At 52.6% G+C, this 22,291-nt stretch overlaps 1 protein-coding gene across 6 annotated transcripts in view; it reads left to right on the forward strand.

The window, feature by feature from the left end:
* ADARB1 (adenosine deaminase RNA specific B1) overlaps positions 1-22,291 on the forward strand; it is a 138,179-nt gene that overhangs the window by 14,241 nt on the left and 101,647 nt on the right. For 2 of the 6 annotated variants that reach the window (XM_070597807.1, XM_070597812.1), the window contains exon 1: positions 7,364-7,590. The exons of the other annotated variants lie outside the window; for them this stretch is intronic. The gene's annotated coding sequence lies outside the window, so the exon portion shown is untranslated. Of the gene's footprint in view, positions 1-7,363; positions 7,591-22,291 lie in introns of those variants that run through there. 6 annotated transcript variants of the gene reach the window in all.

Below are 22,291 nucleotides of genomic sequence, written 5' to 3' on the forward strand. Positions count from 1 at the left end.
GTTAATTTCCTAATTTTGATAATTGTTCAGTGATTCTGTAAGATGTGGACATTAGGAGAAGCTGGGTGAAGGATATATGGGAACTCTGTGCTGTTTTTCAACTTTCCTGTAAGTCTAAAATGTCAAAATAGAGAGTTGAAAAAGACAGCACCTGACAAGGTAGCTGGGAGCTGAGGGTGAGGATGGGGAGCCCGCGGCCTCGGTCTCCCCATCTGTCTGAGCTTTTGTTGACCCTGCCTCTGAAGAGGATTGAGCTGTCTTCAGTGGGAGATCCTTTCGTGCCTTCTTGCTGGACATTCCGGCTACCCTGGGCCCCGGTGAGGAGCGGTGGGGACCCGCGGCGGGGAGGGCACAGTTCTGTGAAAGGGGGCCTGTTCCAGGGGAAGAGGCTGTGCCCAGGAGGCGGTCAGGGCCCCGGCTGGCTGGATACCAGAGGCGCCACACTGGGGACCTCGCACGTGCCTACTCGTGTTCTCCTTAGTCTTTTTATTTTATTTTACTTTTTTCTAAAGAGAAATTTTAAATTTTCCTGTATTCAGGTTTATCGGCCTTTTCCCATGTGACTTTTGGGCTTGAGTCCTGTTAAGAACGTTTTCCCTGCCTCAAGAGTTACTCTTCTGTAACTTCTGGCAGTTCTATGTTCTGTTTTCCACATTTAGCTCATTAATCCACGTGAAGTCTGTCTTTACGCACTTGAGGTCGGCATCTCATATTTATTCCGCTGGGTCACCAGTCACCTCTGTCATTGAATAGTCTGCTCTCTGCCTGGTGTCAGAAACGCCAATTTTATCATCGACCGAGTGCTTTCTCGGTTGCATTTCTGATTGCCTGTGGCTGCTGCGTAGGACGCTGTCGAGGCTGCGTGTTGGTTACAAGCACAGCAGTCATTGGGGCCTCGTGTTTTCTAGGTGGAGGTCGCAGTGTGCAGACCGTCCCTCTTCCTCTTTGATCTCTGTGTTTCCCCGAGTTGTGGGCCAGAACTTCCGCGTGGTCCGTGCACTCCTGCTCTGGTTCAGTGCCGGCACCGCTCACGTTTCCTACCAGGTGTGGTTCCCTGTGGTTGTGTTGTGCGCACCCTTATCTAACTAAGCAAGTCACCTGCCTCCTTTGCTGAGCGTTTTTAATAAACTTCGTCGTGTGCTGCAGTGGCCCTTCAGTGCGTGCTTTTCCTGCGTCTGTTGAGCAGATCGCATGGCTTTCCCTCTGCTCTGTTAACGTAGTGAATGTCATCCGGAGATCTCCTGATGTTAAACATCTTTCTTTCTCAGGGAAAACCTTACTTTTCTCTTAACACACTGAAACTTAAGTGTGCTATTTACTACTTTCTCTCTCTTGAAAACAAGTCCCTCCTCTCTCTCCTCAGAGCCCAGCTTTTCTCTTTTTTCCTCCCAAAGCCGCAGTGCATAGTTGCATATCCTAGTTGGAGGTCCTTCCTTTTCTTCTATGTGGAATGTGCCTGAGCATGGCTTGATGAGCGGTGTGTAGGTCTGCGCCCAGGATCCGACCCAGCAAACCCCCCGGCCGCCAAAGCGGAGCGTGTGAACTTAACCAGCACGCCACCAGGCTCGCCCTGCTTTTCTCTGCTTTTGAGATACAGTTTACATACTGTAAGGTATACGCAGTGATGTGCTGATAAGTGTTTAAGAACTGGCTTTCTTGGGGAGGGGAGTGTAAAAAGCCCTGATTTGTAGCATTTGCCAATTTCTGTGGCATAAATATTCTCACCATTGCCTAGTTCATGCTACCAGTGAGCTGTCAGCTGGTTCACAAAATTTCTGAAAATGTACCATTCCTCTCTCATGAGCTGGTACGAGCTGGCACTGGTCACCACTGGAACCTGGTGTGCAGCCTGGTGACCTGTGTGCACTCACGTGGCCATCTCTGATGTCCATGCCTGGGCTGCCTCGTGCCTGTCCAAGTGAGCACTCCCCTCCTCCCCAGGGTGACAGTAGTCTGACCTCAGTCCCCGTTGTGTCCTTGCTCCTGGCTTGAAGGCTTATTTATTTTTCAAGTCATTCTTGTTTTCTGTGCATTTACATTCTGCATTTCCCCCCTAAAAAATACCTCAGCCACCTCCTTTTTAGAGAGTGAGATAGAGGGCCGGTAGTGATTTTTATTGACGAATGGAGCATCTGACCCGTGATTACCATTGTGGCACGAACTCTATTAGAGGAACAAGGCAGGTTCTGTGATGGAACTTTTTAAAATCTGAGGAGTTGCTAGCATCTTATATTTGTGTAGATCTTCATCTTTCTTAGTATAAATTAAGCCTGTTTTCATTCATGTATTTATGCATTCACTTGATAAGTGCTTTTTAGCGCCTGTGGTGTGTCAGGCACTGTGGACGCCAGAGGTCTAGCAGTGGATGGAATGACTCAGTCCCTTCCTGCCTGGAGCACAGGTTCTGATCTGTCTTTCAGTTGTGTATTTTTTCAATTTGACTGTCCTTGCCAATTTTCTTCTTACTGAGACATCCACTTGTCTTTGCTCCTGGTATTATCTTAAATCAACCCTAAATTAATCCAATTTCTTCTACAGCTTCAATTTTGAAATTTCCTGCTTCGGTACTGGTCGATGTTTAGCTTAACTACTTATATAGTTATTTCTGCTTTTACTAAATTCTTACAAAGAAAAGGCAAAGGAATTGAATCTAGTGGTTTTTACATCAGGAAAGGTTAATGTTTTGAAAGGGCTGTGACAGTAGAGCAGTTGGAGACGTTGGGGGCAGCGACAGCCCTGTGATATGTGGGCTGTCATCTGGGGGGAGCCGTGGACGAGCCTGCAGTCTTCTGCTGCAGTCCTGGCTGTCGGCAGGGTTTGTTCACCAGTGTGGCCCCTGTCCAGCTCCTGAGGGCCTTAGGGTATGTGGGGCTGTGCCTTTTGGCAGCTTGCTGGCTCCGAGGGGTGGTGGGAGCCTGGTGCCCGAGCACCCACAGCATTGCTACGCATTTGCTGCATGCTTCGGGATCAGCTGGCGTGGAGGAGGTGGGCGCTCAGGTCCATTCTCCTGTGGCCACGGTCCAGGGGGAGTGGCGGGTCTCCTGAGGGAGGAGGAGCGGGAGGACCACGGTCCTGTCTGGCCATTGTGGTGGGTGGGCTAGGAAACGTGCATGCAGGCTGGTGGACCTCAGACAGCCCCCTGCTCGTCTTCCTGCAGGTCTGACTCGGATTCTGCTTTTTCAATCCTTTGCAAAATTAATTTGTCTTTCCTTTAAAAGTCAGTATTTTATTTTGATAGGAGAAAATAGTTCTATTTATTTATTCAGACAATTTAAGAGACCTTAGAGATCAACTTTCTTCATCCGTCCGGGAGGGTGTTGGGGAACAGAAGTGTGAATAGTCTGGGCGGCTCTTGGCTCTCGGCCCTCCAGCATCCCATCTGCAGAGAGGGATCTTCTGGAAGGACAGGTCACTCTGCTGCTGGGCCTGGTTCTCAGCTGTGATCCAAAGCCAGCAACAGCTTCCCTTTGCTTACCCCGATCCTGCTCGACACCTTTCTCCACCTGCCGGCCTCTCTGTCGAGGATGGAGAGAAACCTCACTCAGGCCCTTCTGTTTGTCAGGTGACTGTGTCTCTCTCTGACCTCTCAGGAATGAATGATGGAGCGGGCCCTCCTTACTCCTTTGACCACATTGTAGCTGGCTGAAGAGAGAGATTTAAAAAACGGACATCAAAGAAGACAGTTTTCATGGGAATACATATTCTCTGTTTTTTTTGTTACACCTTGGAACCTCATCTTTGGAAGTAAGGGTTATGGGGATCAAGTCTTAATCTGAGAGGTGACTCCTCATAGATTACTTTTAAAGGTTAGGATCAGACTTCAGGAGCCCTCGTTAAAAGTAATTTTTCCATTGTTGTGTTCCTATTGGATTTAAAAAAAAAATGGATATATCTTCTTTCTCTGTACTTAAGTTTTTAAGTCAGACTGATACTAATGGTATGACAAAATAGGAAAGACATCTTCCTATAGATATTAAAATAATGGACAAATTAGGGATTGTCCCGAAACACAGAGCAGATGAGGTGGAGGAAGTCCGTGAACTCTTAGGAGCTTAAATGTAGCTCTTGACCTGAATAATTATTTTAAAAAGTGTTCTAATAAGTACACCCTCCCAGTCCTATAAAACAGGATTAACTCATTCTCACGAGTGTTTGTATTTTTTACTTCTTTCTGTTGAAGATAGATCCTAAGGACACCAGAACTAGCGTCACATCTCATTTTCTGAGGCTGAGGAGGAAATCTTCATCCCGTTTTCTAGGGCTGACAAGGTGCGCCGTTACAAACTGTGGAAGCCCTTTTGCTGAGTCTCACGTTCCCACCTCCACCACCCCCCATATGTACACAGCAGGCACAATGAAAACCAGGAAATCGAGGCTCTGAGTTGAGCTACATCTCAGGGAAGGAAGCAGTGCGGCCACTGCCACACTGCGGGGGCCACACGCCCACCTTCATGGGGCTCGGGCCACCCAGGAACCTGGCTTGGGCCACGGCTGGGGGGGCACTGAGGTGCTGAGCGGCTGCTGGGCTCCTCCTGGCTCTCCGCAGCACTTCCGAAGCGGCTCTGAGCCTCTGGTGGGAGAGTGTGGCTGGGGCTGGAGCTGGAGCTGGGCTGCAGGAGCCCTGTGGCGGTTCCAGGCCCCGTTCACCAGCTCTGGCTCTTGCAGGTCTGCTGTCCACTGCCCTTGGCAGCTTTCCAGAAGCCCCCCTCGGACATCCCTGGCGACCGGAAGAGAGAGGCGGGCCCCTGTGGGTGCTGAGCCCTCAGAGCCACGCTGCTGCTGTTTCTGGCGTTTCCCTGCTGCCTCTTGCATTTTCCTCTGCAGTTCTGGAGCTGGGTCTGTCCTGCGTGCGAGGGTTCAGGGTGTTCTTGATCCGTGGCTGGAGTCTGTTCTTGTGCGTAACAGCGGTGTCTGGGAGAACCTTGACTCACATCCTTCACTGCACTCTTCTCTTGGGAAGAGGCCCTCGTAGGTGGGGCCTGGAGGAGGTACAGGCTGGATCTGGGGGTGTGGTGGGACGGGTCTGCTGCCGCCCCAAGGACTCGGATGGGGCAAGGAAGCCCAGGGGGAGGCTGCTGCCTCGCAAGGCCTCCTGGATTTTAAAATTACAGTCCAGGACTTGATTGCTGTGTGTCCTCCTGGCTCTAGTTGTGGGCATATGTCTCTTATTTGCCCTGTTACAGGCACCTTAGCATTGGGCTTCGTGTCCCTGCATAGCCGCAGCTCTGTGGGTGCCCAGAAAATGCTTGATAAAATCGAATTCAGTAACTTCCCGAAGGGCATTCATTTTTACTGGTGATTTGTTAGTCATCTTCTCAACTCGTGACTCATCTGGTTATTTGTATGGCTCTACGTGATTGTAACCTGTTTATTCCTAGAATTTCTAGAGGTGGTTTCTTGATGTTAATTAATGGAAAATGTTCTCTTTCATAAGATGGGTTTCCGGTGATTTTGTGTTTAAAAAGTGAGGGTCTTTTGAGAAATAAATCACATCAAATGATTTGTTGAGAAACCTCCAGAAGCATTTTGAATATAGGGATTTGGGGGAAAATGTGTTTTTGATGTTTTGGCCCCACCACCATCAGGCCCACGCATTGCTGCCTGGGTGTTGGTGCAGTCGCCTGTCGGGACACGCCCTCTGTGCACAGAGGAGCAGCACCCCGGTGCTCCTGTCTGTTCACGTCTCGGCTCCCCATCTGTGGGCCCTGTCTCCGCCCTGTGCCCATGGGAACTCACGGGGCCCTCGGGATGCCCTCCTGGTGGGCCGCCTGTTCACACTGCTCTGCTTGCCTCCCTCCCTCCCAGCTGGTCTCCTGAGTGTCCAGTGCATGTGGGGCTCTGGGACAGGCGCTGGGTGGGGAGAGGGTGAAAGCAGGTGAGAATGGACCTTGCTGTCCTGGAAGTGCCTGCTGGCACAGACCTGTGTGTATCAGTGATCACGTACACTCATGGAGAATGAGGACGCCCAGAGCTGACCCCGGACCTTGACCTAGGGTGGCAGCACGGTCCATGAGAAGGCAGGTGGTGCCCTGCAGTCTCCCAGCTTGGACTCCTGTCCCCACTGTCACCACCTCCTCAGCTGTTCTGGTCGGGTTTCGGCCCCACCGTCCCTCTGAAATGGCTCTTCCAGGTGACACTAGTGATCTGTCTTTGTCAAGGGCAGTGGCCACTGTCTTGTCCCCGTCTTGCTCAGCCCTGAGCAGCGTCTGACAGAACTGAGCCTGCCAACCCGATTTCCGCCTCCTCCCCACCCCGCCTGTCTTCAGCCCGAGGGCCAGGCTCCAGCCCGCTCTGGGTGCCGATGCCTCTCAGCAGCTCCTCCTCAGCCCCAGCCCCTGCCCTCAGCTCTGGAGGTGTTGCAGGACGCGTCTGCCCGCAGCTGCATTCGCTGTCCCCGCCATCCTGTGGCTGTCCCTGCCTCCTGGAGTGGCCTGCCGCCATTCTCATTCCTCCTGTCACCCTCTCTCCAGCGTCTCCGTGAGGCCTGCCAGCTCCTCCTCCCACACCTGTTTCCTCTTTTCCCTCTAGGACCCCACTCTAAGCCACGGAGCTCCTCATTGGCCTTTCTGGGTCCAGACTTGCTCCCGTGCAGCCCGCCTGCATATAGTCCCTGCGGGCGTCTTGCTAGGGGCACATCCCATCAGGCAGCCCCTGCTGGACCCCTTCCAGTGACTTCCCATCACAGGGGGCAGTGAGTTCCCCCTGGGAGAACGCTCACAGGCTACTCCCTGGCTGTTTCTCTCTGTTCTCCGTGTTCGCTGCTCTGTAGTAACCCGGCCCCACCTCATGGCCTGAGCGTCTCTTCCTCCCGTGGGGATGGATGTCCTCCAGGTGTTCATAAGGCTGCCGCCTGCTCGTTGTTGAGCCATCAGCTCAAATGCCGTCTGCCTGGGGAGGCTGTCTCTCCCTGGGCTCCCCCCGTGTCGTTCTTGTCCACGTGCCCCTGTTCTGTGGGCACTCGAGATGGCCCTGTTTGTCTGTCTGCATGTGTGGTGTCTGTGCCTCTGCCCTGGCCCTGCTCATGGCGGCGGCTCCAGGTCTGTGGCGGGCCGTTCACAGTCCCTGTGCTCAGGCCTTCTCTGGGTCGGGCTGGTCTGGCAGCATGTAGCAGAGAACAGGCTGGTGTGGCTGTCACCTCCTTGGCCCCTTGCACCGAGAGGTGGGCGGTCTGGGGCCAGGGCTGTGGTGCTGCACCCTTTCGTCTCTGCACTCTGCTATGTCATCCTCGTGCTGGGTTCCTCGGGTCTCATGGTGGCTGTTCTGACTCCAGCAGAAAGGAGGGGAAGCAGGAAGGGGCGTTGTCTCCACCAGGAAGGCACTTCAGGAAACCCCAGCTTCCGTCTCCTGGGCCGGGGGAGTGTCCACACCGCCTCTGGTCCCCGGGACGCCTGGGGCAGAGTGTGTGCTCTGTGAGGCAGGGGTGAAATGGATTGTGGGCAGTGGCCAAGTCGGGCCCCCACGGCCATGTCAGCAGGAGCCCTGGTGCCTGGCTGCTGCAGGCTTTGACAGTGTTGGGGTTCTGTGTTTAGCACCCATTTCTTACCGTCTCAAGCTCTGGACCAGTTGGGAGTGAACACACCCCTCAGACAGGTGAGTGGAGACCAGATGCGCGCTCTGTGTTATGTAAGACCATTGGAGAATGGAGTGTCTGTGGCCAGGTGGGCTTGCTCATCTTTTATCTCAGGTTAGACAGCTTTACCCACCTGGTGACCAGCATGGCTGGGGACAAGTGCGGGGTGCCCTCAGCTGGGACAAGCCCCTTCCATTCAGTGACCTGAGTACACGGTGCTGTGGGTGGGCCCAGCGTGCGCCAAGGGTGAGGAGCGAGCAGAGGCTGGAGAGGCAGGCCAGGCCTTCCTCCAGATGCATCAGTAACTGACCCAAGCCCCCTCTGAAGGGAAGAGTGAATGAGCTGGATTCTCTCCAGGGCACGAGAGGAGCAGGAATGTGTGCCCCCCTCACCTTCCCACCACCCCTGGTGGGTTTTGCTGTATCTCTTGGAGGACCTCAGGAGCAGGGCAGTCTAAGGGCTGGGCTGCATCAGGAATGCGGGCCCGCCCATCTCTGCCCCAGGGGTGGCTGACACGGCATCCTCACCAACCCCCCCCAGAGGCAGTGGAGCGCTGGCCCTCCGTGCACGGCCCCCGGGAGTTCCTTCTGGTGAGCCAGCCTCCGGAAAGAACTGCAGATGTAGTCACCCACTTCCTTGCAGCCTCTTTCATGGCTTCTGACGTCGATTACGCTGGAGAGAAACCCCACCCAGGGTCATACCCAGAGCAGACCGTGAGAGCTGGGCAAGCCTGCGGAGGCCCGTCCGGGGTCTGGGAGGAGCCTCGCTCCTCCGTGGTGCTCCCACGTGGTGGTCTCTCCACGTTCCCCTCTTTCCCCAGAGTTCTTGGCAGCGAGCTAGCTGTGGGTAGGGGTTTCCCCACCTTCTCAGCAGTGCCTGGGGGTCAGGAAGAGTGGGATGCGGGCCCCTTCACCCCTTACGGAGTATTTTCCACTGGGAGGTGCTCACAATACCTTCTTTTGTTGACTGAGAACAAAAGAGCAACGCTTTGCTGGGAGAGCTAGGGCGAACTTCTGAGCTTGGCTAGCGGTCTAGTATGCAGATGGGGGAGCCAGAGAAGGGCCTGTGGGCCCGGCAGGTAATTGAGTCCCATCCTGGGAATGGGACGGCCAGCGGGTGGGGGTCTGACCCCAGAGTTGTGGTTTGGAAGGTCCTCTGTGGTGCCGGCTGGAGAACAGGTGTGAGTGGGGGCGGGGAGTCCGCTGTCAGGCGAGCGGTGATGGGTTAGAGCAGGATCAGGGCGCATGCGTTTGGGGTGGTGCAGGGGTTTGGTGGGCACAGCGGGATGGAAGGTGGAGCCTTTGCCCGGCGGAGCTTGCAGGGGACTGGCTTTGGTGGCAGGTGCACAAAGGCGGCGCAGACAGGCCTGCCTTGGACGTGCCGATGTGGACGTGTAGGCAGCTGGGCTGGTCACTCGCTTCGCTTTTCTGTCTCAGCTCCCTGTGGGGCCTGGGCCCCGGGCCCCGGGCTGCCAGGTGGCGTGGCGCCCCTCCCTCTCCAGGATGGCGTCTCACAGGCTCCAAAACTGAACATCCAAAACCGGCCATGTCCTTTTCCTGAATTCCCTACCCTTTTCCTCAAGGTGAATGTCACCAACACCCCCCCGTTGCTAGAAACCTGGCAGTCCTCCTAGACCCCTCGCTGTCACATCGATCCCCAGCACAGTTTGGGCCTGCTGTCCCTGCGTCGATCCTCCGCCCAGGATGCTGCTTCTCCATGTGGCCTCCTGCCCAGCGGCCTCAGGCCACCACCGTCTCTCCTTTGGCTTTGACAGGAGCCTCCTAACTGGGCCCTGATCTCCCCTAGTGATCTCAGTGCCCCCCACACAGCGGCCAGAGCTCATTATCTTACCCCTGGGCTTGGTGGCCTACTTTTGTGTCTGCAGTAAAGCTGTAACTTACTTCTTAGCCACCAACGCCCTGGCTGACCTGGCTGCCACCTGTCTCCAGTCTCCCTCTGTCCCTCTGTCCCTGTCTGCCCCAGGCCCACTGCCTCCTCCCTCTGACCACTCTCCCCTTGTCAGCCCCAGGCCCACTGCCTCCTCCCTCTGACCACTCTGTCCCTGTCTGCCCCAGGCCCACTGCCTCCTCCCTCTGACCACTCTCCTGTCTGCTTGGGTCCAGCCCCGCCCTCAGCTCTGACACGTGCTTCTCTTGTTCCCACCTCTTGGCCTTCCCTCTGCTGCTCTCCATCAGGTGACTGCCCTGTCTCTGTGATGGTCCTGACCTGCCTGTCTGTGGAGGTGTCCTCCAGTTTTCATTTGAGAGGCAGCTGAGGGACATGATTTGTCTGGTTTCCGGAACCAGACTGTTGGGTTTGAGTCATCCTGACCCTGCCTCTTACGAGCTGTGTGAACTTGATGTGTTATTTAACCTTCTGGGCCTCAGTTTCCCCATCTGAAAAATAAGGATGCTGATATCCTACTACCATGAGACTGAATGATGATGGGAAGCGTCTGTGACAACGTCTGTGGACAGCAAGTGCTGGGTGAGAGCTGGCCTGGCGCCTGGCAGGGCTCGTCAAGGGGCGTGCTCAGGAAGGCAGGGGCTGGTCCCCTTGCCTTGCAAGTGGAGGCACAGCTAGGGGATTCTCAGTATTTCAGGCTGATGGGCCAGACGGGGCGTCTTCCCCGTAGAGCGGAAATGGTTGATCCCCAATATGGGGACGTAGCTGCAGCCCACAAGACAAACACTTGTGTCACTGCACCAGTGGGCGGGGGAGGCAGAAAAGCTTCTCAAGCTTTAGCAGTGAAATCTGCGAGATGCTTGCGATTGAAGCTAAGCCTTGGAGCATCTAACAGGAATTAGGTGTCTTCTCTTAAGGGTCATTAATTCAACGTTGCTCCTTGAGAGATGGGTGGTAGAAATTAGACCAAGAAAGGCTAATTTCTAGTGGGAGAGCAGCATTTTCATTATTATTTTATGTCAAATAAAGCTACGGTGGGTCATCCTTTAACACATAGAGTAAAACCTAGCTGTTAAATTAGGATTTTTTTTCTTTAGATTGCTCTGTGAGCCTTTAAAGAAATAATTTGCCATTTATGTTAAGTGCAAATCAGCACTGTCTTATCTTATGTAAATAGAAGCATAATGACTAACACAGTGTACAGCCCAGAACACGCTCGGTGTGTGTTCACACACGCCGTTCTGGTTCTCAGGATCGGATCTGGTGTTTCTGGAATGTTCTCTGAGGCTGGCGTGTCTGGTTACGAGGCCCCGAAGCCTGCTCGACACTGGGGCGTCCTCGTGTGGCTGTGAGCCTGAGTTCAGAGAGCGTGTCAGTGTGCTGTTGCTTGTGTTAGATTTGCCTTCCAGAAGCTACTTTAGGCTTCGTCCCGGGTACTGTCTACAAACATGGATAGGAAGTCGTCCAAATGTGGATTTTTAAAGGTGAAAACACTTGAATAAAAATAGCATAAAGCTTGTGTGAACTTAATTCAAGCGAGCTGCTCATCTCCCCTTTCCAAATACTTGATTAACCTTTTTCCCCAAATCTTATGTTCAAGATTTAAAAACGTTTAAAAAAGTTACCTTTAAATTGTAAAAACTATTCAACATATGCAGAAATAAAACAGCATTTGAAGGTCTTAGACTCTTTGGAGTGTAATCTCCTGTGTTGAGCGTGTGAGGAAAGGGGAGCGCACAGCTGCGTGTACTCACTGGACCTGTGTCTGGGGATGAGCCATCACGGCGCTGGCCCCTGTCACTTCTGTCCCCAAGTCAAATGCAGCCACCAGCTCCCAGGAGAACTGCCAGCCTGACGAGCTGGGGCTGGTGGGAGGCCGGGCTGCTGCCCACTTCCCACAAAACAGAGGGACACTTGGCACACCACCCAGTCACTTTTAGACTTTAAAAATTTAATGAACCAAAGTAGAGATAAAGTATCCTTTGATTCCCAGGGTAGGGTTGTGGGTACCCAAAGTTCGGAAGCCCCATCTTGAACTCGTTGTGATGGCTCATCTTTCAGTCTGTTTGTGAAATCGCAGGAAGTGTGTGACCTTCGCATCCACGTGCTGCAAACCAGTCGCGGTGGGATTCTCGGTTTTCTGGATCCGTTTCCATCAGTGAAGTCCAGGAGTGGAGGCTGGCGAGCCGCCGCGCGCTGTGTCCACTCTGGGCAGGCCTGGCCGTGCGGCGGGCGCTCCTACCCGAGGCCCAGCCGCAGGGCGAGCGGGGCGAGCGGGGCCAGCAGGGCGAGCGGGCCGGGCGCGGGGCGCGGGCCGCGGCCTTTGAGCTCGGTGCCGGGCGGGGGCCCGCTCGCCGACGAGCTCCCTCCCGGGGCCGGGGTGGGTGGGGTGGCCGTGGGCGCCGAGTCCGCGGGCTCCGTGCGGGTCTGCGCGGGCAGGAGCAGGAGCAGGAGCAGGGGCAGCAGCAGCAGCAGCGCCGGCGCGGCTCGGGCCGCCATGGCTGTGCGCTCGGGCGCGTCCCTCCTGGGGGCCGGCGTCTGGCGAGCCTGCCCTGCGGAGTCCTCTCGGGGTCCTGTCTGGAGACGTCCGGGCGGCTCCGCCCCGCTGACCCCCGCCGGCGGCTGTTAACGGTTGGGGGCCGCCCCGCGCCCCTCGCCCCAGGGCCGGCCGTGCGCACCTGTCCGCGCTGCGCCCCGCGCGCCGCCCGCGGCTCCATGTCGCTCCCTGGGACTCCGCGCCCGCGAGACGCCGGCGGCAGTTCCCGCCCGTCCGCAGGTGCTCAGGTTGTTGTTTTAGGGGACATCGGAAAACCTTACCTCCTGAAGTGTGACACGGAGGTCACGATAGTTTATAACATTGTGAAATTTCAGTCCCCATATAAATGCTCCCCTTCAACTCTTGTGCCCACCCCCCACCCCCTCCCCCCTCGTAACCACTAAATTGTTCTCTTTGTCCCTGTGTTTGCTTATCTTCCACATTTGAGTGAAAGCATCTGTGTTTGTCTCTCTCTGCCTGGCTTATTTCGCTCAGCATCATACCCTCAAGGTCCACCCATGTTGCTGCGAATGGGACAATTTTATGACATGGTTTTTATTTTAAAAACCTTGAAATTATGATACCTTTTTCTGAAGTGTACCTGTGATGGATTGTGACACTTTTTTCTGAAGTATTCCTGTGACGGAACTGAACCGTTTTTTGTTAATGCTTCTCCAAGGTTATGCGGACACGTAACATTTGCTTCCTGGGCTGGGGTGTAAAGGAAAGCGTTTTTCTCAGCGTTTTTCTCAAGTAAATCGGGGACCCTTTTGCTTTTGGAAGTTATCATGAACTTCTCCATCTCCAGAGCTCTGGAAGTTTTCTCCCCAAGCAGAACGTGTGTGAAAATTTCCAAAGACTGCATGCCCAATACGCAAACACTTGAATATTTTGAATGCCTGTTATGTTAGCAAACCGGAGTCTTTCCTGATTATTCAATGGGAAAAAAGAGCAACTTAGACTTGTATGAGGGCAGATGAGTAGTCACATAGTGTCCATACCTTTGCAGACGTGTTTCTTCCCAAGCGGGCTTCGTGTTTATTTTTATTCTAAGTCGGAGTTGTGTTCGTGTTATTTTTCTTCCTCGGACTTGGTCTCTACTTGTTATCAACATGAGGGTTTGAAACATTTTACATATTTTTAAATTATGGAAGTAACACATATCCTTGGAAATTATTGTGCCAGCAGTTTAAGATGAAGAGTTTGGGCTTCCTCCCCCATCCCCCATCTGGCTCCCTGCAGGCAGCTCTTCCCACAGGACCACCCAGTCAGTACCCAATGGGACAAGTCCATCTCCTCGAAACAGATTTGGGGTGCTGTTAGCAGAAGGAGGAGGGTGGATTCAGGGTAGGCAAAACTAGCTGTCTACCACAAGTATATTTTTCAAACGTGTAACTGCATGCTCCATATAGGAACACATAAAAAATAAAGAGTGAGGCGTTTTTCCAGGACCCGCCAGGAAATGCCCACGATGAGCCTGGATGGTGAGGATGAGCCGAGCTGAGCCTGAGCACCTGGTTGTGCCAGGAAGGAAGGAGGTGCTCAAACCACACCCCATGGGTGGGGTGCATCAGAGGGACCCAGGAGCTGCCCCGAGAGGTCCCAGGGGCCGGAGCCGGAGCAGTTTCAGCACCAGAGTAACGTCGTGCTGGGTTATGGCCCTAAGGGTGAGAGAATGTCCAGGAGTCTGGCTGACGTAATGACTGGTGAGTAAACGGGGGAAGAGTCCATCTCTGAGGAGGGTGCAGATGGCTTACGTGGCTCCTCCGTCCTCAGGGAGGGAGCCCGCCTGCGCTCTCCCTAGGGTTGGGCTGTGCGGGAGCCTCCTCCCACAGAGGACAGTGGGGGGACGGAGGGATGTCGAGTGGAGACACCTGACAGACGCCCCTCCGCCAAGGGTCACGCCCACACCCACGGTGACAGGCCACGTGGACGGCACGCCCCCTGGGTGTGAGGTGGTGAGAGGGCACCTCACCTCTGTGGTCTTCCTCCCACCACCCACGACCCCAGTCCCACCAGGAGAAACCATCATACAAATCCTAACTGAGGGGCACCCCAAAAATGCCTGACTAGTGCTCCCAAAACTGTCACAGTCATCAAAAGCAAGAAAAGTCTGAGACACTGTCACAGCCCAGGGGCGAGCGGAGGGGACGTGATGACTGAATGTCATGTAAAGTCCTGCATGGAGTCCCCGACAGAAAAGGACATTAGGAAAAACCGAGGCAATCTGAATAAAACATAGCTTATTAGTTTAGTTAATAATAATGCGTTAACGTTGCTTCGTTAATTGTAACAAGTGTACCCTACTAATGTAGGATGTTAATAACGGGGGATCTGGGTGTGGATGTGTGGAAAATCTGTACTGTCATCTCAGTTTTTCTTTAAAATGGTTCTGAAAAACAGAGTCTATTTAAAAACATAGTGTTTTTAAAACGCTAGTGATGCTGTAGAAGCTCCTTTTGTGTCCTCACCCTCTGCCCTCAGTACGTATCATCTGACTTTCGTGTTCATTGTCCCCCTGGTTTCCTGGGTCATTCATCAGCTTGCTTTGTTACCCTAAACAGCAGGTCCTGTGGTTTTGCCAGCACAAAGTCGCTCAGCAGGAAAGGGTCATGTTGCCAGTGAGAGCTCCTGGGCGAGGCGGGGGTCTTAGTGACTTGGGTCTCTAGGAGCTTCACCTGCAGGAGTCCCTGCTGGGCACTGTCTTCATCAGGTGACAGCATTTAGACATTTTTCCACAGTGAGGTCTTTAACATCAGTTGTTCAGGGCTGTGCCGGCTCCTTCCTCTCGCTTCCTCCCTCACCCGTCTCCTGTGCCGGAGACCTTGGCATCTTTGCATCCAGCCAAGAGGAGGTGGCGCTGGGGATGCATTTGGTTTGGGTTTAATGGGATACACGTGTGTGAGTATGGTGGTGGAGAGTTGGTGCCGTGCGGGTGTTGTAAGCTGGGTTCTGGAGTCGCCTTGTGCAGCTCGGGCACAAGGGAGCAGGGCCAAGGAGAGGTGCCCACTGTACCCATTTGCCTCAGGGCCCCTGGGGCGGAGAGAGATTTCAGAGAGAAGAGGAAAGATTGGAGCAGTGGAGGCACAGCTGGGGTCAGGGTGGGGACCAGCCCGACTACCACTTGGAGACATGAGGGAGGGTGGGGGGTGACCAGGACTGGAGGTGTTAGTGTGAAGATGAAGTGAGGTGATGTGCGGTTGTGGGGTTTACTTCCGAAGAGATTTTTCTGTTATGTTTTAGATGCATCCTTTGCATTTTTATTTTTTTATTTAATTTTTTTTTTTTTTTGCTAAGGAAGATTAGCCCTGAGCTTATATCTGAGCCAGTCTTCCTCTGTTTTTTTGTATGTGGGACATTGCTGGCTGGTGAGCAGAGTAGGTCTGCCCCTGGGATCTGAACCCGCAAACCCAGGCTGCCAAAGCTGAGCACGGAACTTTAACCACTCGGCCACGGGGCCAGGCCAGATCCTTTGCATTTTTAATATTCGACTGTGTCATTTGTGATTTTTTAGAGGAGCATTTGGTTTCATTTTGGCCTTTTAAGTATGCTAAAAGAGATGGAAGGTCTGGTTTCTCTGCTTTCTTCAGCTGCTCCTGACTGGCCACTCATCTGCTCCCTTGCAGCCTCAGCGGTTCTCAGATCACGATCAATGGATTATGTTTTAAATGAGACACCCCGTAAGAGCCCTAAGAAGGTATTGACTTATTTTGAACGTTGTGCAGATAAAAGCGTGCCAGCGCAGTGCTGTTCCTATGCTATTCAACTCACTTCATATGAGTATACGTAAGTGGGTATATTTCGAGAACTGGCCTCCTTTATGAAAACGTACGTGGCTTGTGGGGAAATGTGGGACTTGAGGATGTGATTCACCGGTCTTCAGAAACTCAGCACTGTCCAGGCCTTCTGATCTTGGAGGAGTTTTCTTTTTATAGTGTGCCCATGTCTAGGAATTTTGGCTGAAATCGGCTTCTTTGCTTTTTCGGTCCGTTTTGCTGGTGATGCTATTGTCTCTGTTCCCTAAAGCGACTGTGGGGGAATATCAACAATCTGGTGTAGAAATCCTTCTGTGGGGACAAAGCCACCTTGGTGTCCTTTCATGTTTTAGGATGCTTCACCTCTCCACCCGTTGACAGAGTTGTTCTTGGACTCTCGGTTATTGGCAGTGGGATTTCAAGCTTTTGAAGCGGTTTCTTTCTTTTCCACGTGGTATTAGTTCCTTTCTTTGTCTGTACTGCAGTGGCACCCTGGCATTAACCCTGGGCGCTCCCTCCTCCACTTGGCCTCGATGCCTGCTGAGGGTCCAACCCTGATGAGATATTTGACAGAGCTCTCTGTGTCCAGCGTGGGTTGTGGTCATGGTTAATGTTTACCTGGACTCCTATATTAAATGCAAATAGTCTGTCAACTAACATATTGTTCTAAGTGTGCTCATCGTCATTTGTCGAAAGCCGTCCTAACCACATGAACTGGAGACTGAGGGGGGTGTGGATGTGAGCACTGCCATGCGTGAACTGAGTTTCCTGGGGTGTCTCCATGGTGAACCCGCGGAGAGCACTGGGGAGCCACAGATGTTGGTGTATTTGCTGTCCTTGTTTTCTCTTATTCTCCTAATAGTGAGGGACTTGGGAATTAGTCACAACAACAAATTAATAAAAATGAATTTTCCCAGCAACATAAAAAAAGTTTAGCCTACTTTGCTTTTACAACCCGTGTTTAGTGCTGTCTGTGGCAGGTTAGGGTCCTTCCCGTGGAAGGTGCACCACACCAGAGATTAGCAAGATGAAGGACTCGTGTGTGGATGAAAACTCTGCACCTGGCTAAAGATGTCATTTGTAAGATAAGTGATTATTAGAATACTAAAGAAATCAAACTATTCAGAAGTGTGTTTTCTATTTATTTCAAATTCTAATAAAAAGTAACATTTAGAAGTCTAAAAACATCTTTTTCAGGACCCACAAATGTCAGTCATTCTGTTTGTCCTAGATGGAAATTTTGTTTTTCTCTGTGAAAGAAGTCTTATTAAAGGTTTAAACAAGAGCCAGAGGGTAAGGAAGGTGTTGTTGGAAATGGATATGTCAGAATAAATCTTGGATGCTGGTTTGTCCTTCCCCACCCCGTCTGCTCCCCAACAGCAGGAGTGGGTGCTGGACTTGTGGACCTCAGGGGAGGCCAGGAAGGAGACAGCGCACAAAACACAGATGCGCAGTTTATTTCAAAATTAGAAAGGGGATCCTAGGGCTCCCACCAGCCAGGCTGAGAAAAGGACGAGAGAAAACAAAGGCATAAAATTTGGAATAGGGGAGGTAAAATGAGGTGTTTCCGGTTTACCCAGAAAACCCTGGAGCAGTACTGTCCAGTGGAACTCTCTGTGGTGGTGGGATGGTCTCCATCTGCCGTGGCCATGAGGTGGGAGAGCACGGCCTCAGAGAATCAGTGATGAAAACAACTCAAATAATCAGAGAAGTTGCCTAGGTAGCAGAAATGCAAAATTAATATGCAAACATCAATAATAACATTCATATACACAAAAATAACCAGTTAGAAGATGTTATGGAGGAGACAGCCCCAAGTACAGTAGCAAGAATAAAGATACAGTACTTAGGAATGAATGTAGTAAGAACTGTTCAAAACCTAAGTGATGAAGAAAATTCTAAAAATGCCCAAGAAAGACACAAAAGTAGCCTTGAACAGATGGAAGGACATGCCTCGTTCTTGGTTAGGATGTTGCATTAAGATGGCAGTTCTCTCTATGTAAATTTACAAATTTAATGTGATTGCAATAGAAATACAAGCACAGCGAGCCTGATTTTTTCCCCTTGGGCTGGACTTGTTGATTCTGAGATTGACATAGAAAATCAAGCATGCACGAATACCTAGAAAGCTCAGAAGAGAAAGGGCTAGCAAGGCAAGAATGGCCCGCCAGCCAGGAAGCATCTCAAAGGCTCTGTATGCACATGGTGTGGTGAGGATGCCTGACCAGCACACTCGGGAGCTCAGAATGAGCCCAAATGCAGACGGAAATCTCATCTGTGGTTAAGGTGGGACCTCAAACTGCTGGGTCCTGATGGACGTTTTAATAAGTGATCTGGGGACAATTGGATACCCCCTTGTAAATGACAGCTCACTGATGGCTCAGTGGGGGACCTGTTATTAAGGTCAAAAGACAGAGAGATGAATTGTAAGAAAAATCTTTGCTACATATCATAAATATTTTAAAAATTTGGGAAAAAACCCAAAATCCTGTAGGAAAACAGACAACATGCACACACACACACACACACACACACACGCGCATGCACATATATAAAAATGGCCCTTCAACCTCCCAGAGAGGACATTTCTCGCACATCAGATTGGCAGAAACTCCACAGCTCTTGTGAAAGCTGTCACCACTGCACACGCTTGGTTGGCAGTGACGTGTTAAGTAATGATGGAGGGGCCTCTCCAGCTCTGCGGGGAGTGTTGAAGTTTATGGATGTTGATTCCTGAGCTTCCTCAGGGATGCTGTGAAACAGACTTTGTAATGAACGCAGCGACCCCACCCTGGATTTCTCAGGTCGGAGGTCCGATCACGCAGGGTCAGTGGGTGTCTGGGGACCTGTGTGCACAAGCTGCTGGGATGCCCTCTGAGCCCCTCGCTGGCTTCTGTGGATCACTCCACGCTGTTTCTCCTTCCCTCCACACCCCACGCCTCAGCCCCACAGCTGGGGGTTGTTCCTTTCTGAGGTTTCTGCTACTGCCTTTGCTCTTAGGGTGGCTCCATGTTCCCTGGATTTCAGACTCTGTGTGGCTGGGAGGTCCAAGGTGGAGGAGGGAGTCCAGTGGGAGGGCAGGGCTGTCTGTGCAGGCTGTGTGGTCGTGGCCCCGCCCAGCCGTTGGTGAGCTGGGTCACCCTCGGGGCCTGCCCTTCAGTGGCAAGATGCGCCCCGTGTGGCTGAGTGTCATCCTCACTCGGCCAGAGTCCCTCTCGGGAATTTTAACTGAAGAAGTCAGGTGGAGCCGAGGAGATAGAGACCAGCCAACCCTCACGCTCATCCCTGAGCCACAGGCCTGGCCCTCCGGCCGCCATCTTACAACAGATGCCCTCTGCTGACAGTAGACTGTTCTCTGCTCCTGCACTTTTGTTAGAGGCTGAATTGTGATTTTGAGTAAGAAACGAATGTTCTGGTTCCAGATGTGGACCTGAGCACACAGTCTTTCCCTCTGCCGAGTGCCTTCTGCGCAGGGAACCGTGAGGTGGACAAAGCGCTGGTGCCCCTGCAGCCCTCCTGGGCCTTGGTGGGGGGGTGCAGAATGCAGAGGTCCTGGGCCGAGGCCCCATCCAGGCCCAGACCTGCTCACCCTCTGGGTGATGGGTGGACAGGAGGGCCAGTGTGGGTCCTGCCCGTGCGCTCCCGAGGCCCTGGTTCTCACTTGGATGGGGGGCCAGCTTTGCCTCACACAGGCCTCAGCAGTGGGACAGCAGCCATCCTGCGTGTGGAGACAACGCCAGGCTGTCAGTGGTGGGGGCGTGTGACAGTGCCCGCCACCCCTGGGGCCTGCTGTCTCACTGGCTGCTCTCAAAGTACCAGGTTCCATGTTCCTCCCTGTCGAGTACCATGCCTCTCAGCCCTGTGTCCTGACTGCCACACGCCCCCTCCTCTGCTGACTGCGGCCGGCCCGTCCTGTAGGCTATGCTTGTGCATAAGAGCAAGCCCCTGGTTTCGATATGGTAGGGGCCTGGCGGGTGAGCGCGTGCCTCCATGCTTCCCCCACCGCGTCCCTTACAGACAGCAGACTGTTTAGAAGGTGGCTGTGAGTCTGAGGGCACGCTCCCTGGTGTGGCGCTCACCCCATGGCCCTGGGCTGCCCTGGAGAGTTGGCCGTGGCGCTTTGGGCCGTGCTGTGGCTGGACTGCCCTGAGTCTGGCCATGTAGGCCTGCACGGCGGGGCTGCCCAAGCACGAGTGGCCCACTGTCCTTTGAAGACTGTGCTGGCACAAGCTGGTCGGAAGCTGATCAGAAGTATCGTGCTCTCATGGACTGGCATCTTCCTGCTCTGTGTAAGGCTCTCACCTTCGTTTAATCTGGGGGGCCGTGTGGAGGTCGGAGAGAGAACATCTCTTTATGAAGTGACCCCACAGCCGGGAGGCCTGGAGACCCTACTCCTGCGACACCATCACCACCTCCCCAAGGTGCTTTAAGAATTAAAGTAACATTTAAAGCCTGCCACCAGCCACACCTGGCTATTTACATTTAAATTAAAAGAAAGAAAGTTGCCAAAGAAGTGGCTGTGATGGGACAGCACAGGGGAGGGCAGCAGGAAGGTGCTGGCACCCTGATGGAAGCCTTCGCGCACAGGTCGTGGGCAGAGTGGTGCCCGCGGCCCACTTGCTCCGTACCGCCTGCCGTTCCTGTGCGTGGAATTGCTTCTCTCACCTCTTTTTCTCTTATTAAAATCATATGCTTCATCATAGAAAATTCAGACAATAGAAACAAGAAAAAGAAAAGTCATATGATCACTCAGATAACGTCTGTAACTGTCTCGGGTGGTGCCTTCACGCGTGCACACGCATTCAGGCGTGCACGCAGGCTGGTATTTGAGTGTTGTGGGTGCCGCTGTCGCTGCAACCACTTTATTCCTGTTTTCTGTTCACTTCTGCACAGCCACGGGGAGTGAGGGTCGCTGAGGCTCTCCTGCTGTTGATAGAGGCGAGAACTGAGGCAAAGAGACTGCAAGCAACTGCCCAGGGTGGCACAGCTCTCGCTGCAGAGCTGGGACCTGGCCAGTCGCTGGGCTCTGGGGTTGATGTGTGAGTCACTAGTCTGCACAGCTGCCTCCCCTGTGCATGTGTGTGCATGCACGTGTTTGCATGTGCGCACGTGCGTGTGTGCATGCATGTGCATGTGTGGGTGTGTGCGTGTGCACACAGGTGAAGAATGCAGCCCCGCTGATTTGTCCTGAGCTGTTTCATTGAACGTCGTGAGCAGTTTCCCATTTGGAAAGCTGCTTTCATGGCTGTGCAGGACTCAGCCTTGCTTGTCACCTCTGGGCGCTGGTTGGTTTTCTACGTGGCACCATCACCACCACCTGGCATGGCATCAGCAGCATTGTTCACTCTTCCCCCCACCAGACTGGGGCGTCCTCCTGGCATGGAGAAGCCACGCACAGTTTGTTGAGTGAATGGCTGCACTCTAGTATTTTTAGCTTAACGGTGCACCTTTGGTTGTTTTCAGGTTTGCTGTTCAGACGAGTGTCCTGGTGTACCTCTTCCTTAGTGTGGTTTTGGCAACAGGTGATAGAAAAGCCAACTCAAACTGGTTTTAAGCAAAAATAGCTTATTTACTCCTGAAATTTTCCTTTGGAATTCTACAAGAGATGTTCCATGTATGTGGTTGTTTGTCAACATGGAGTTTCTAGCTCCGTTGTGAGGGGTTTCTCTCTCGATTTCTCTGCCTTCAAAGATGCTGAGAGGAGCCGAGTGTCTGTGGTGGTTCTCGCCGGTCACGTTTCAGCGAGAAGTCAGATGCGAGTGTGTATTTTTACCCCCCAGCCTTTCTCCGCGAAGCTCAGACCTGTTTTATTTTTAACTCCAACTTTCTGCTCTATTAGCTAGCGCAGGGAGAAAAGAGGCTCAAATTAGTCAGTTTGCTTTGTATTTATTTTTACTTGACCTTTTCACTTCCAAATTCTGAGAAGAAAATGTGGGATTCTTTTCTCTGCCTAATTTTCTTCCTCGATAAGAAGCCGCTTCCCATAATAAACCCTCTGACAGTGCGGGGATTGACCTCAGGGTAGCGTGCTTAGCATTTTCCATTCATGAAACAAACTTTAAAATATTAATCTGTTTATTCTCTGCAGTAATCATCAATTCCCCTTCCAGCTCGCTTGGAAAGCAGTCCACATCTGTCCCAAGTAAGGTTGTGTTTCCCGGGCCGTCGGGCAGGTTTCCAAGACAGAGGGACGTGGGGCGGGGTGCGAGTGAGGACCGTGTTGTGAAAGGGCCAAATGAGGCAAGAGTGGGGAGAATTTGTTCCCTGTTTGGTTTTTATTTATTTTTTTCTTCAGGAATTGAACTTGATACTTGTCACCGACGGGAATCTGTTTTAATTCCTGGTGGTGAAGCTCCTTACCCCTAGGAGTTTGGGGAACAACCCTACTATGTGTAAGCATGTACCCCTCCCTTTGGAAAGCCTCGTAGGCAAGGAGTTGCTGGCATTTGTTGTACCTTTATTATTTCTAGTTACACTTCTGTCAGCGTTTGTTTTATTTTGAATAGATAATTTTTTGCCGTTATT

The sequence above is a fragment of the Equus przewalskii genome, chromosome 27 (genome assembly GCF_037783145.1).
Source record: "Equus przewalskii isolate Varuska chromosome 27, EquPr2, whole genome shotgun sequence".
Taxonomy (NCBI): Eukaryota; Metazoa; Chordata; class Mammalia; order Perissodactyla; family Equidae; genus Equus; species Equus przewalskii.